Source organism: Musca domestica, unplaced genomic scaffold (assembly GCF_030504385.1).
Source record: "Musca domestica strain aabys unplaced genomic scaffold, Musca_domestica.polishedcontigs.V.1.1 9, whole genome shotgun sequence".
Lineage (NCBI taxonomy): Eukaryota > Metazoa > Arthropoda > Insecta > Diptera > Muscidae > Musca > Musca domestica.
In genome coordinates, this window is record NW_026712435.1 from 21,990,045 (window position 1) to 22,004,906 (window position 14,862).

The 14,862-nt window shown below is 35.7% G+C and overlaps 1 protein-coding gene across 10 annotated transcripts in view; it reads left to right on the forward strand.

Annotated features, from left to right (window-relative positions):
• Positions 1-813: 813 nt before the first annotated feature.
• Positions 814-14,862, forward strand: part of LOC101889956 (uncharacterized) — a 414,061-nt gene continuing 400,012 nt past the window's right edge. For 5 of the 10 annotated variants that reach the window (XM_059131789.1, XM_059131790.1, XM_059131792.1 and 2 more), the window contains exon 1: positions 828-966. The gene's annotated coding sequence lies outside the window, so the exon portion shown is untranslated. Of the gene's footprint in view, positions 967-14,862 lie in introns of all 10 variants that reach the window. The other 5 variants (XM_059131786.1, XM_059131793.1, XM_059131782.1 and 2 more) reach the window with 4 other exon arrangements.

Genomic DNA, 14,862 nt, shown 5'->3' on the forward strand with positions numbered 1-14,862 from the left:
TAACGGTACCTCCCGATATTCGGTATTTTGATGATTTTTGTCACATTTTTCACGGATTTGTGTGAGAATTGGTATTTGTAGGTTCTAATGGGTACTAGTTCATGTGGCGAAACATTGTATGTATAGGTCCACGCTTTGGTATAGCCCCATATAACGGTATCTCCTGATATTCGGTATTTTAATGGTTTTTGTCACATTTTTTCACGGAATTGTCTAAAGTTGGAATAAGTTGGTCATAATAGGTTCTAGCTCCGTTGGCGAAACATTATATGTATAGGTTCACGTTTTTGTATATCCATATATAGCGGTACCTCCCGATATTCTATATTTTGATGATATTTGCCACATTTTCCCACGAATATGTATAAAAATTGGTATTTGTGGGTCATAATTGGTTCAAATGTTTTCTTTACCCTAAGATGGAGAGTATTAAATGTGGCCCAGAATTAATGTTTTTTACTTGTTTTCGTTTCTTCAGATGTTCATGGTTTAAAAAATTTTAGTTGAATGAGAACTTATTCAACCGAAATTTTTTAAACTACACCGACGTTAAGATTTTATTACAATTCTAAATATCTTTTAATGCAAAATGTCATTTTAAGGCTATCCCCTCTGTAAAGCAAAACTAATTGTTTTCCTAACGTTCGGAACCACTGTACAATACGTGTATGATTGTGAGAAAGAGAGAACGCAAATACATTTAGAAAGTGTCTGCACTGACTCTTCCTTCCAACACCCCTCTCCCTCCACCAGCAAAGAAAACACCAACATACAGCATTTAAAAATATTTCCACTTCCATAGAGTCGACTAATCAACGGGGATATTTTTAGATCAAATCTGAATAAAAGAATCAGCAGTGAAAATTTTGTTTGTTTAGCGGTGGCTAAGGAAAATATTCCGAAAATATCAATTTTTAGTTTTGCGTTAATATTAAGGTGCGACAGTAGTGATTTCTTTGAAAAAAGGTGATATTATCAAAAACATTTCGTTTTAATCGAACTTTTTTTTTTAATTACCTCACGTAATGAGTGCGTTTTACTGGCTAAAAACAAATATATATTTATGTCCGAATTTCAGTGTAAACAAAATGAAGAGACGCAGCAGCGACCGTCGAATGTCGTAACATTGTATGGAAGTACATTTGTATGTGCACAGCTCAAGTGTAGGGAAAAACAAACATTTTCAATAGAAATGCAAAAACAAAACCCATTGTCGAAATAAATCAGTAAATATGTATTGAACTTTGCCGAACTCAGTGGTGTGTAAAGTGCCCTGCAAATAGCGAAGCGAAAACAATAATTTGTTTATATTTACAGTAAAATAATTACATTAAAAATTTAGAGCATGAGGTTATGTGCGAACGGTTTATTTCGTCAAATTAAATTAATTATGAATATTTAGCGAAAAAAAATTAAAAAAAAAACGTGCTGCTTATTAATCAAGATTTTCTACACGTTACTTTTTAATTTGTGAATCAGGTATATTCGTATATATATCTATATACTTATGTATACATAAATGCTTCGAACACAAAAACAACTCACTGGGATTATAATTAATTGGAAAATTGGCAGTAAATTTAACACACTAAATTCTTTGTTACCTTGCAACACTACGTGGGTGGACTCAGGATTCTGAGATGATTAAGTTCTGACTGTATATTCGACAATCAAACACATTTTCGACAGACAAAAAAGGTGAAAGGTATGAAACTTCATATCTTTGTTAAAAACATTAGAGAAGTAAAATATGCCATGATCTTACAAATATCGTAACGTCCTATAGAATTTTCAATTTAATTTACGGATGGAGCTATTATTGCGTTCACAGTTCTAAAAACCTTAATAGTTTTTAATGGAATACTACGAATTTTGGCGGGAGAAAACATTCCCATATAACGATGACGTGGTCTTGTATTATTTCATACATATGTGAATCTTTGGTCCATTTGAATCTTTCAACATATATTGGTTGTCTAGGATAAGTGTTATCCTGACTTTAACCAATAGTCCGCGCACACCTTCATGACCATTAACCTACATTTGTGCCTTCAAAGAAAACTTTAGCTTCTCGTATATATTCCGGTATATCCCCGTTATCTGATTTTTATTAAATATCAACTAAACGGGCATCAATGCACAGATGAGAAGTATATTTTATATGCATAGAACTAATAATCGTTAAATTAACGGTTTTAAACCATTGGTCTCTCTAACCAAATCCGTTTCAGGATATTTGGAGTCGATCTAGGGATATCCGTCCGTCCGTCTGCCTGTTTGGATGGTGCGCGCGATATCTCAGATAATCTCTTATCTGATTTGGTCCAAACTTGGTACATTGTAATATTATTACCAAATCGAGTTCGGAGATAGTCAATTTCGTTCCACCCATTCGGGTTCCTCCCCTACAAAAGGTCGAAGTTTTCAAAAAAGATACTTTAAAGCACAGTAAGAGAAAGGAAATTCCGTTTTTGCTCCAACTTTGCAAATCCTAATATTTCCATCAGTGCTATGACAGGTACGAAAATGGACAATGTCGACCCACTCTATCACATACCTCTCCTACAATGGGTCAACATTTTTGATAATTTTACCTCTTTTAAAATGAGATGTAAGTGTCCGACTGTCTTCAAATGACACAAATCATAATATTTTTATTAACCCAAGGTCTGATGTGAAGATAGGATATATCGGTCCACTCCTTCTGGTACCTCCCTCACAAAGGGTCGAAACGGTCGAAATGAATAACCAAGCGATCATAAAGTTTGAAATAAGAAGCCGGGTCTCTTCATATTTCACACATTCTATTATTTCTACTAATACAAGGTCTGGCATGAAAATGGGATTTATAGGTCCACTTCTTCTGGTATCTCCCCCACAAAAGATCAAAGTTTTGAATGAAGCTCATAAAACACGAACGCTCAAAGAAATCGAAATAAGCATCCAACTCTCTACAAATTTCACACATCCAAATATTTTTGCTAACACAAGATCTGTTGTCTAGATGATATACAGGGTGAAATAAAACAAGTTAAAAAGCAGTAAGTTCGGCCGGGCCGAACTTTTAATACCCTCCACCATTTGCAACGAATTTGGAAATTTTCAAAAAATAAAATCCTTAAAAAATTCTGTTAACATTTTAAAAATACCGAAAATAGCCGTTATTTTGGGGTCTATACGACGTGGACATACATAGGCATTGTTTGTCATAAGCCATTACCATATTCAAATTCGAAACTTGAAATAAACGGCGAATAATGTAGCTAAAATCATCAAAATACCGAATATAGGGAGGTACCGTTATATGGGGGCTATCCGAAGACCTGGACCCGCACAGACAATTTTCTGTCACAGACTGTAGTTCCCATAACGAACTTCAAATACCAATTTTAAAACAATTCCGGTGAATAATGTCGCTAAAATCATCAAAATACCGAATATCGGGAGGTACCGTTATATGGGGGCTATACGAAGACGTGGACCTGCACGGATAATTTTCCGTCGTAGCGTGTAGTATCCATTTTGAACTTCAAATACCAAATTTGAAACAATTCCCGTGAATAATGTCGCTAAAATTATCAAAATACCGAATATCGGGAGGTACCGTTATATGGGGGCTATACGAAGACGTGGACCTGCACGGATAATTTTCCGTCTTAGCGTGTAGTATCCATTTTGAACTTCAAATACCAAATTTGAAACAATTCCCGTGAATAATGTCGCTAAAATCATCGAAATACCGAATATAGGGAGGTACCGTTATATGGGGGCTATATGAAAACGTGGACCTACATGGCCCATTTACGAACTTAACCTGCCTACTGGAAAAATAAACATGTGTGCAAAATTTTAGCCACCTATCTCAATTCATTCAAAAGATAGCGTGATTACAACAGACAGACAGACGGACAGACAGACAGACAGACAGACAGACAGACGGACAGACAGACAGACGGACATCGCTAAATCGACTTAGAATTTTACGCTGATGAAGAATATATATACTTTGTTGGGTCTGATATGAGTATTTCAAGGAGTTACAAACGGAATGACAAAGTTAATATACCCTCCATAGTATGGTGGAGGGTATAAAAACTGCAATATAGTCAAACGCCACAATTTTTATTATACCCTACAACACTATGTGTTGGGGGTATTATAAGTTTGATTGGGCCAAAAATTATGTAACACCTCGAAATATTGATTTCCCATATAGGAAAGTATATATGGATCTTCCTAGCTCGCCGAGCTGAGTCGATCTAGCTATGTATGTCCGTCCGTCCGTCTGTCCGTCTGTCCGTCTGTCCATGTTAATTTGTAATCACTCTACAGGTCGCAATTATGGCCCGATCTTTTAGAATGTAGGTGGGGCTTGGACCAGAATAGAACCCTATTGCTTTTGGAGATGATCACCAAATGTTTAGGGGTTGAAATGGACCAATTACTGAAAAAATGTCGGATTTTGCAGTAGCTATACAGGTCGCAATTATGGACCAATCGACGCGAAATTTCGCATGTAGCTAGAGTTTAGGGCGGGGAAGAAGCCTACTAATTTGGGTGGTTATCGGATAATATTTAGCGGGTAAAATAGGCCATATCTTTTGTGTTGAAAAAAAATCAAAATTTTTCATTAAACCGTGAATATTTTAAATCCCGGCGAAATCACAAAGCCATCACAAGGTTACTTCTGACTTTACATTGATGTTATTATCCAACAAATCGGATATATAGCAAAATATGTGCGATATATATGTCTATCAAAGAAGATATGCTTGAAAGATCTCTTATATGTCGAGAACGGCTGAACTAATTTCGACAGTTCTCATTAATTCAGAATGGCCTCTTGTTAGGAATGAAGAAACGTCTAAAAAATCGCATAAAAATATCTTTCTAAAGATGAAAATATTGGATTTGTAATATTTTCTCATATTTTTTCAATTTTGTCATATTTTTGGCATATTTTCATTTTGAATTAAACATTTGGTAATATTTCTACAGCTAACAAAACTAAGTAGTTAGGATATCAGGATATCATATACAGATCGCATTTATGGCCCGATCCTTACGAAATTTTGCATGGGGATAAGATGAGGGTCAGAATAGAAGCCTACTTTTTTTGGAGATGATCGCCATATATTTAGGGGTTGAAATGGACCAAAAAACTGCAAAATTGTCGGCAGGTCGTAAGTATCGCCCAATCCTCACGCACATTTGAATGGGGGTTACCTCACATTGCAAAAGCCAAGCAATTTCGGATGGCCATCGAAAAATATTCAATGTGTGAAGGAGTTTGCCAACTTTTATAGACAAAATTCGAAAATGTCCATTCCAGTGACTTTTTGGAGAATTCACAAATACCGGAAAGACGCACTTCTGACTATTTCGTTAACGCTGATTTGTTGAAGAATATAGTCAAATGTCTGTATCTCATATAGATGCGTTTCAGTCAAAAACCAATAATAAATGTTAGTCTTTGGCCACTTCTGAGAGGTTGTGGGTCTTTGGGAATTATTGGTTCCAGATCTAGGAAGACCATTTAAGTGCAACTTCTACCAATAAATTGGAAATGAGCAAATTAGTTTAAGTTGCTTTTATTCGAAAATTAGAGAACGAAACCTGATGGTTTTCTTTTATTATTTGTCACAATATTTTGTGAAATTCTGTCGAGTATTTCGCCTATATAAACTGTATGGTTTATTATAGTGTTGTAGGGTATTCAACGGTCGGCCCCGCTCGACTGTAGCCTTTGCTTACTTGTTTTTTTTTAATTTTATTGAATGAAAGGAAAAAATGTCGGAAATAGCATCAAATTTAAGAATAAGTTTAGATTTGTTCGATTTGGTCACCTTTGTCACGAATTATGGCCTTCAAACGGCCAATGAAACTGTCACACGCTGCCCGAATGTTGCTCTGCAGTATTTTGGTCCATACCCAGGGAAGCGCTTGCTTGAGGTGATCGACACTTTGGTATATTTTAGTTTTTTTAGTTAGTGCTTTTCCAAATACTCCAGACCCAATATTCCAACGGATTGGTATCCGGAGATTTTGGTGGCTATTGTGCGCTGGAAATAAAGCGAGGAACCTCATTTTGTAACCATTCTTGGGTAGCGCGTGCTGAGTGCGATGGTGCTGAGTCCTGTTGGAATGTCGAAGGTCTGCGACAATAATGTTTGCGTGCCCAAGGCTTTAATACACCCTCCAGACAATTTTCGCCAAAATATTCGGCATTTATTCTGATGCCACGGTCGATTAATACAAACGGAGAGCCACCATCGGCTGTTATGGCGGCACACACAATCAACGTGGCCAGCGCTTGAGTTCTGGTGGCCAACCGAAGGTGCACATTTCCAGCTGACCTCTTTGGCAAATAAACACGATCATTTTGTTTGTTTACAAACTGCCAGACAACGAATATTTTCTCTTCGGAGAAAACCAAATTCGGCAGGTCACCACGATGTGCGTTGTAAGTTCTTGCACTTTTTGGAATTGCAATGGCTTTACCCCGAGCTTATTTTTCAATATATGCCGAATGGAGTATTGCGATATGATTAATCATTATGTTTCGATCAAGTCGAAATCATTTTCATCCACTTCCTTGACCTCGGGCTAGACAACCAGTATCACGGTAACGAGCGATGGTACGAGACACAAGAGATTTATTCTCATTTAAATGCTGGAGTGCTCTAACGAAAGCCACTTGTGGTTTTCCAGCCAAATATAAAGAAATCAAACTATCACGCGTGCATTCCATCACGAATGACTTGTTTACTAGGAAATTCTCTCCAAAATGCTTTTGTACGCGTGTAAACAATATAATGAGCTGTCACTGGAATAATCTTAGCAGCTTGGAAATGACAGCAGTATGGAGTCGGTTGCAGTTTTTTCATCTCACCCTGAAAAAATGGACCAACATGTCCCATTTACTAACTTAACCTACTGGCAACACTGTGCAAAATTTTAGCCTTCTATCTCAATTTGTTCCAAAGATAGCGTGATTGTAACAGACAGACAGACACACACACAAACCCAAAAACAGACGGACATCGCTAAATCGACTTAAAATGTTACTCCGATCAGAATATATATTTTTTGTAGGGTCTATCATGAGAATTTCGTGGAGTCTGTTGGATTTTTTCTGTATTTATTGAAAATTTTGAATTTTGTAATATTTCGATTTTGTGGAGGATAACTGCAACTTTAGTGGAACAGAAGGAAAATGTCAACATTCGCCCTTCGTTTTATCTATGGCTTTGTAAAAAGTTTTTTTTTAAATAACGTACAAAAGCTTTAGCTACAGACTATTTGCAGCTTCAAAGGGTATTTATACCGTAGTATTTCCCGGTATTTACTTGGCATTTTTTTTTTCTTCCAGAAATTATCCAGCTGAATAACCAATAGTTCAAGAAAATTCACATTAAATCGGTGGTTCAAAGAGACAAGAGAATTGAGAATCTTTTAAAGAACAAAAGTCGTCTGTGTTACGTAGGTGTAAGGGCAATTAGAAAACAATTGTAAAATCATAAATCAAATTTTGTAAAGTTCAACGTATTTGTTTGTTTGTACTGGCTAGCTTTGCTTCTTTTAAACATAACGATTGTTTTTCGACATAATTTTGTCTGTAAATAGTGGTAGACAGAAACGAAACAATTGGTTCATTGTATATTGTTTCGTATTGTATACGTGGTTGTTAAATTGAAGTCGGATTTCAAAACATTTGTCTTTCATTTTTTATATTGTTAAATTAAAATTTATAATAACTAAAAAATTAGAGTTTTCTGTGAATTGCTTTAAATTAGAGCAGATTCTGACAAAAATTCAAAAGGAGCCTATTTAAAACCCAAGCACATTGTTGCAGCCAGTATCATAATAAAGTATTTATAATATTGACTGCAAAAGTTGTCGCTGAATTTTTAGGGGCCAAACAATAAAATATTGACATGAAAGATCAAAAGCCATTTCGAGTTTTGTTGTAATGACCTAATACAATCACTCCAAGGCAATATCGGTTGGGAACTGAGACTATACGTATATACAATACACCTATATTGGAAATCTTTAGTGGGAAGCACTGTTCACTACCAATGAAACCAGAATATGCATTTTTAGCCGAATCGATTCGAAAATTTTGTCAACATCCTCGATATTACTAAAATAAGGAGGAACCTCATATGAGGGGTAGTCTTAAATATTCAAATAATATTTCAACTAGTAGGTGTTCTACTCTCTGAGAAACGTAATACCAAACAAAAAGCCAACTCAATTGGAAAATGAGACCAAGACCCCCAAAATAGATTAAATCGGGGTTACCTTCATGTGAGGGTCATATCAAAATGTGGACCCATGCGGACCATATTTTGCATCCAATTACTAAAACTCAAATATATAATACAAAATATGTGACTGCAACGTAAAAATTCATTGAAATCAGGTTATAACCTGTATTTGGAATCTCCCACCTATGACGGCAGAATTTCTCCCCTTGGGCTGGAATACCTAGTCGTGCTCCAGCGGTTTGTTCAGAAATGTATTTCTTGAGACGGAAAAGTAAAGACAGTTGTTTCGGTTCATGTTAGGGTTAACGGAAATTTGATTAATAATTTATTTATGCTAACTTTAGCCTAGCAGTGTAATTTGAAGACAATCGGACTCTTACAATCACATTTTATAAAAGTTATAATTATTCAAATTTTTTACCCTTTTTTGATGGAGTGCACCGATATTGTCCATTTGACCTAGATCTGATAAAAATATAAGGAATTGCAAAGTTGGAGCCAAATCGGCATATCTCTTCTCTTACTGTGCAGTAACATAGTTTTTTGGAAATTTCGACTTTTTCTCTGGGGGAGGTACCAGAAGGAGTGAACCGATGTTGCCCATCTCCGAACTTGATCTAAGGTTTATAATAATATTACGATGTACCAAGTTTGGACCAAACCAGATACTACCATCAAGAGTTATCGTGCGCTCCAGCCAGCAAGACAGCCATACGGACGGACATTGCTAAATCGACTCCAAATATCCTTTAACGGATTTGGTCCAAAGAGACTTGGGGTCTAAAACCGTTTGTTCCGATGAGGCACGTTTTGGCCCTATTCAATGATATATACCCTTTCTAGCCATATGATTGAGTGCATAATAACCCAAATAACGAAACCAATACTTTATTTATTGTGCAGAATCTTCAATAATACCGAAAATCAGGAGATACCGTTAACATGGACCCAAATCGAATATTTTTCACAAGGAATGAACAGACCTTTGCAGAACCCAAAATGTTGGGTTCAGTTGATTTGGTTTGGAAACTGTTCAAAATGCCGAACATCGGGAGGTACTGCTATATGATATGTAAACCAATTAGGGGACCCGAATCGAACACTCTTGAAAGAAGAGAACACATTTTTGGATTTGAGTTAGTTAGTTCTTTCCTAAAGAGCGTAGAAGGAACAACTGCTACGTCAACTATTAATGCTTTTTCAGAGATCTTATTTATTTTTTTTTTTTTGGAAAATAATGGTTCCAAATCTATGATGGTTATTTGAAAAGAGGAGCAATTAGGTACAACATTTTTCTCGATTTCGTATTTATACCCTACAACACTATGTGTTGGGGGTATTATAAGTTTGATTTGGCCAGAATTTATGTAACACCTCGAAATATTGGTTTCCCATATAGGAAAGTATATATGGATCTTCCTATCTCGCCGAGCTGAGTCGATCTACGCTACAGGTCGCAATTATGGCCCGATCCTAACGAAATTTTGCACGAAGGTGGGGTTAGGGTCAGAATAGAAGCCTATTTCTTTTGGAGATGATCGCCAAATGTTTAGGTGTTGAAATGGACCAAATACTGAAAAATGTCGGATTTTGCAGCTATACAGGTTGCAATTATAGACCAATCGACGCGGAATTTCGCGTGTAGCTAGAGTTTAGGGCGGGGAAGAAGCCTACCAATTTGGGTGGTCATCGGATAATATTTAGCGGGTAAAATATACCATATCTTTTTTGTGAAAAAAAAAAATAAAAAATTTCATTAAACCGCGAATATTTTAAATCCCGGCGGAATCACAAAGCCATGACAAGGTTACTTCTGATCTTTACATAGATGTTAAGATCCAACAAATCGGATATATAGCAAAATATGTGCGATATGCGATGTCTATCAAAGAAGATATCCCAACATACCAAAATGGCTGGAGAATAATATTACAATAAGCTTATGGACATAAGCCTTAAGCTTGAGAAAATCTTGAGAAAACATTGAAAAATGTTTGTGTAACAAGTATAGAATAATCGAAACGGAATCCTTATTTATAAGCTTATACTTGAAATTGTAGAATAAGCTTACGAAAATAATATTATATTAAGCTTATTTTTGCAATAGTATAAAATATTATTATTTTAATTTTTAATCATTTTTCACTTTTTTTTTTCTTGATGGACATCCCAGTAGTCACTGCCTCATGTGGCCTTGATACCCTGACGCTTTCTTCTCCCTTATTTGAGCTTCTGCATATCTTCCACTAAGACTACACATCTATTGAATTCCTGAAACTTTTTTGATTCTTCCAATCTGAAATGGGATTGGAATAATTTATGTGAAAGATTCCCGGATTTATTATTCACGCATACCTTAAGGGTTCGGTCCAGAAATGGGTCCTAAATTCGCGTGATTTTGTTTTCTGCCAAAGAAAATAATTTCTTGCTGACAATTTTCACAAAAAATCAAAACTAATTTGTCAACAAGGGACAGATTTGAGAAATGTTTGTGGAACATAAGTGTTTCTCAAGCATTGTTGAAAAATTATATTTTTATAATATTGTTCTCAAGCTGTATTGTTTTTTTGGTATGTTGGGATGCTTGAAAGATCTCATATATGTCGAGAACGGCTGAACTGATTGCGGCAGTTCTCATTAATTCAGAATGGCCTCTGGGCAGGAAAGAAAAAACGTCTAAAAAATCCCATAAAAATATCTCTCTAAAGATGAAAATATTGATTTTGTAATATTTTCTCATATTTTTTCAATTTTGACATATTTTTGGCATATTTTCATTTTGAATTAAACATTTGGTAATATTTCTACAGCTAACAAAACTAAGTAGTTCGGATATCAGGATATCATATACAGATCTCATTTATGGCCCGAACCTTACGAAATTTTGCATGGGGATAAGATGAGGGTCTGAATAGAAGCCTGCTCTTTTTGGAGATGATCGCCATATATTTAGGGGTTGAAATGGACAAAAAACTGTAAAATTGTCAGCAGGTCGTAATTATCGCCCGGTCCTCACGAACATTTGAATGGGGGTTACCGGACATTGCAAAAGCCAAGCAGTTTTGGATGGCCATCCAAAAATTTTCAATGTGTGAAGGAGTTTGCCAACTTTTGTAGACAAAATACGAAAATGTCCATTCCAGTGACCAGTGTGTTGTAGGGTATTCAACGGTCGGCCCCGCTCGACTGTAGCCTTTGCTTACTTGTTTGATAATAGAATTGAATAATTTGCAAGCGTTGTTCGTTTGTAAGACGATTCATGATTAAATTATAGACAACACTGAAGATGTTTGACAGCGAAACAAAACTCGAAACGTGCGGGTGCTGTTTAAACTAGTAATACCAAAAAGATAATATCTAAAAAATAGTTTGCAAATACTTAGTTGCCTAATATATCGTTTATGTATGGCTTACAATTAAGCTGTTACTTGTTGGTATAGGACCCGTCCTAGGTACACCTTGTAAAATACAAGCGTGACATTTACACCTTTCAGTTAATGATTGTCAATAACTGGCGCAGCGTTTTTACCCCTTATTTCTGATTCATGTATATGAGCTTCCGTTTACTTTCTGTGATTGCATAAACACCGTAATGATTATTTTGTTTCCTTTCATAGAGCAAAAAAAAACAAACCCCACAAGTATTGATGTATGATAAGGCCGTCACACACACACAGTCTCAAACACACACGCCCATATTCTCATGTGATCTTAACAAACACATAGACGTTTCTCATTCCGCAATTTGCCCAATAGCCCTTTACGTTCATTGCAACACTTTCATTCACAAGCATTAAAATAAACACGTGTTGGTCGTTGTCTATGGTGGGGACCTTTTTTGTTTGCCTTTCAAATAGATGTCACCGTTGCTGCATTAAAACATGGCCAACGGCAAACAAAGCTATCACCACTCCATTGCCACCACACAATGAATATTACCAACAGCAACTATCTGAAATGAACATACCTACATACGTATGGATGTATGTTTACATGTATGTAGCACATACGTCAAGTAACCATAGAAGATTTTTTTGCAGCTCTTAAGCTTGGGAAATAACAACGCTATACCATTCTGCACACACACACACCCACACATAGACATTCTACGAATGCTATAACGAGTAATGGCGAAGACAATACAAAGAAAACACTACGAGTAAAAATATAATAACGTGTTTATGTATGTTCATATACAGCAACATACGTACTGTGGTTATATTGATTTTCTCCACAAATGTCAAAATGTTCAAAGAAAATAACACTGTGCGACAACACTTATTTTTTTCAATTATTACATAATGCACCAGTAAAGAAAGTCTTAAACTCTGGCGGGGCCGACATTATGATACCCTACACAACTTTGCTAATTTAGTAGAGCTCCACATAATAATTAAACGTTTTTTATGCACAATTAAATTGAAATCAGATAAACATATATATGGGAGCTATATCCAAATCTGAACCGATCTCGATAAAATTTGGCAAAGATATTTGTGAGCTGTATTTGATGTATTTCCCCAAATATTGTTGTTACAGAGTGCATATCACGGCTGCGGAGGACAAAAATAATAAATCGGATGAACAATATATATGGGACCAATAGCTATATCTGAACCGTTCCAATTTGGCATACTTATTTTCAGGCATAATTTGGTTGTATGTGCAAAATTCCATACTATTCGGGCTGATGTTACTGTTTGGTGCACAATAAAAAGCAAATCGGACGAAGATATATATGGGAGCTATATCTAAATTTTTACTGATTATCTCCAATTTCAATAGGGTTCGTCCTTAGGCCAAACAAATGATTTGTTCAAAATTTCATTTGGATCGGGTAATGTACATTGTTCACAAAAATACATGGACAGACAGACGGACGGACACGCATAAATCGACTCGGAATGTGATTCTATGCAGATCATCAAAAGGAACTATGGGTATTTTGCCTGTTACAAACAAATGCACAAAGACATAATACCCTGACCACCTTGTGGTGTAGGGTATAAAAAGCTAGGAGTATAGCCGTTATATTAGCATCAATACGGCGATGTGAACCTGCATAGGAAATTTTTGTCATAAGTTACTACAATAATCAAATGCCAAACTTGAAAAAAAATCGGTGAATAATGGGGGCTATATGTTGACATGAACCTGCATAGACAATTTTCTGTCATAGCCTGTAATATCCATTACGAACTTCAAATACCAAATTCGAAACAATTTTGGTGAATCATATCGCTTAAATCACCAAAATACCGAAAATATGGGGCTATACCAAGACGTGGATCTACATGGCCCATTTTCTATATCAAAATTTCTGCAGACATAATATCATTTGAGTAAAACTTTATCAATCTACCTCATTTCGTTTGGAAGCTAAAGTGATTTCCACAGACGGACAGTTTTTGGAAATTCTTACCAAGGTAAAATTTGTGTGAACTTATAGGGTTGGAAACCTGAACTTTAGAATAGGGATTACTATTGAAGTGCAGTATTGGGGTATGTACTAAATTTGGTACGATCTGTGAACCAACAGAGCTGTAATCCTGAAATTTGGATTTGAATTTATTGTTGGAGTATAGGATTGGGTTATGAAGGAACTTCGGGAATTTCGAAATTTTAAACGTGTGATGGAATTTGTCTAAAAAATGTGTTTGCTTAATTATATGGAAATCGGTTCAGATTTAAAAATAGCTCCCATATATATTTTCGGCCCATTTCATGTATTTGATGCACCAAACACGCTATGTATCCCTAATTTCAATGAAATTTGGAATGTGTAACGGAATTTAAAACGAACATACATTTGTCAAATTATAATGAAATCGGTTCAGATTTGGATATAGCTCCCATATATATTTTCAACCGATTTAGTTTATTTGATGCACCAAACACGATATGTATTTTTGATTCCAATGAAATTTCGAATGACTGGCGGGTTTTGATCAGTAAATAAATTAGTCAAATTATATTGAAATCGGTTCAGATTTAGATATCGCTCCCATGTATATTTTCGACCGATTTCGTTTATTTGATGCTCAAAACACGATACGTATGTCCGGTTACAACGAAATTCGGCATGAATGACTAAATTTGGTACAATAATAAATTTGTCAAATTTCAATTGTAAACTCTCTTTACGGTTCAAATTTGGATATAGTTCCCATAAATTTGTTCTCGGCCAATATCACATATTTTATGCACCAATTACCATGAAATATGGAAGGTGTAACGGAATTTTTGTTCAAGTAAATTTTGTCAAATTATATTTAAATCAGTTCAGATTGGGATATCATTTATTAAGAAGCGTTGACACAACGCCTTTGCAGTGGTATTACGCTAACAATAAAATACTACACAATATAATAGAGGATACGATTATTACGGGGAAGTATGTTGCTACCTAGAATTCTTTAATTACAACACAAATGCCACTCAACTTTAAAAGATTGCATTTTCCTGCACGCTTGGCATTTGATACGAAATTAATGAATCCGAAGGACAACCCCTTCGTGTATGCGGACTTAATTTGGCATGTTCCTACTTTTCTCATGTTCAGCTGCTCCTGTCATGTTCACCCGGTTGT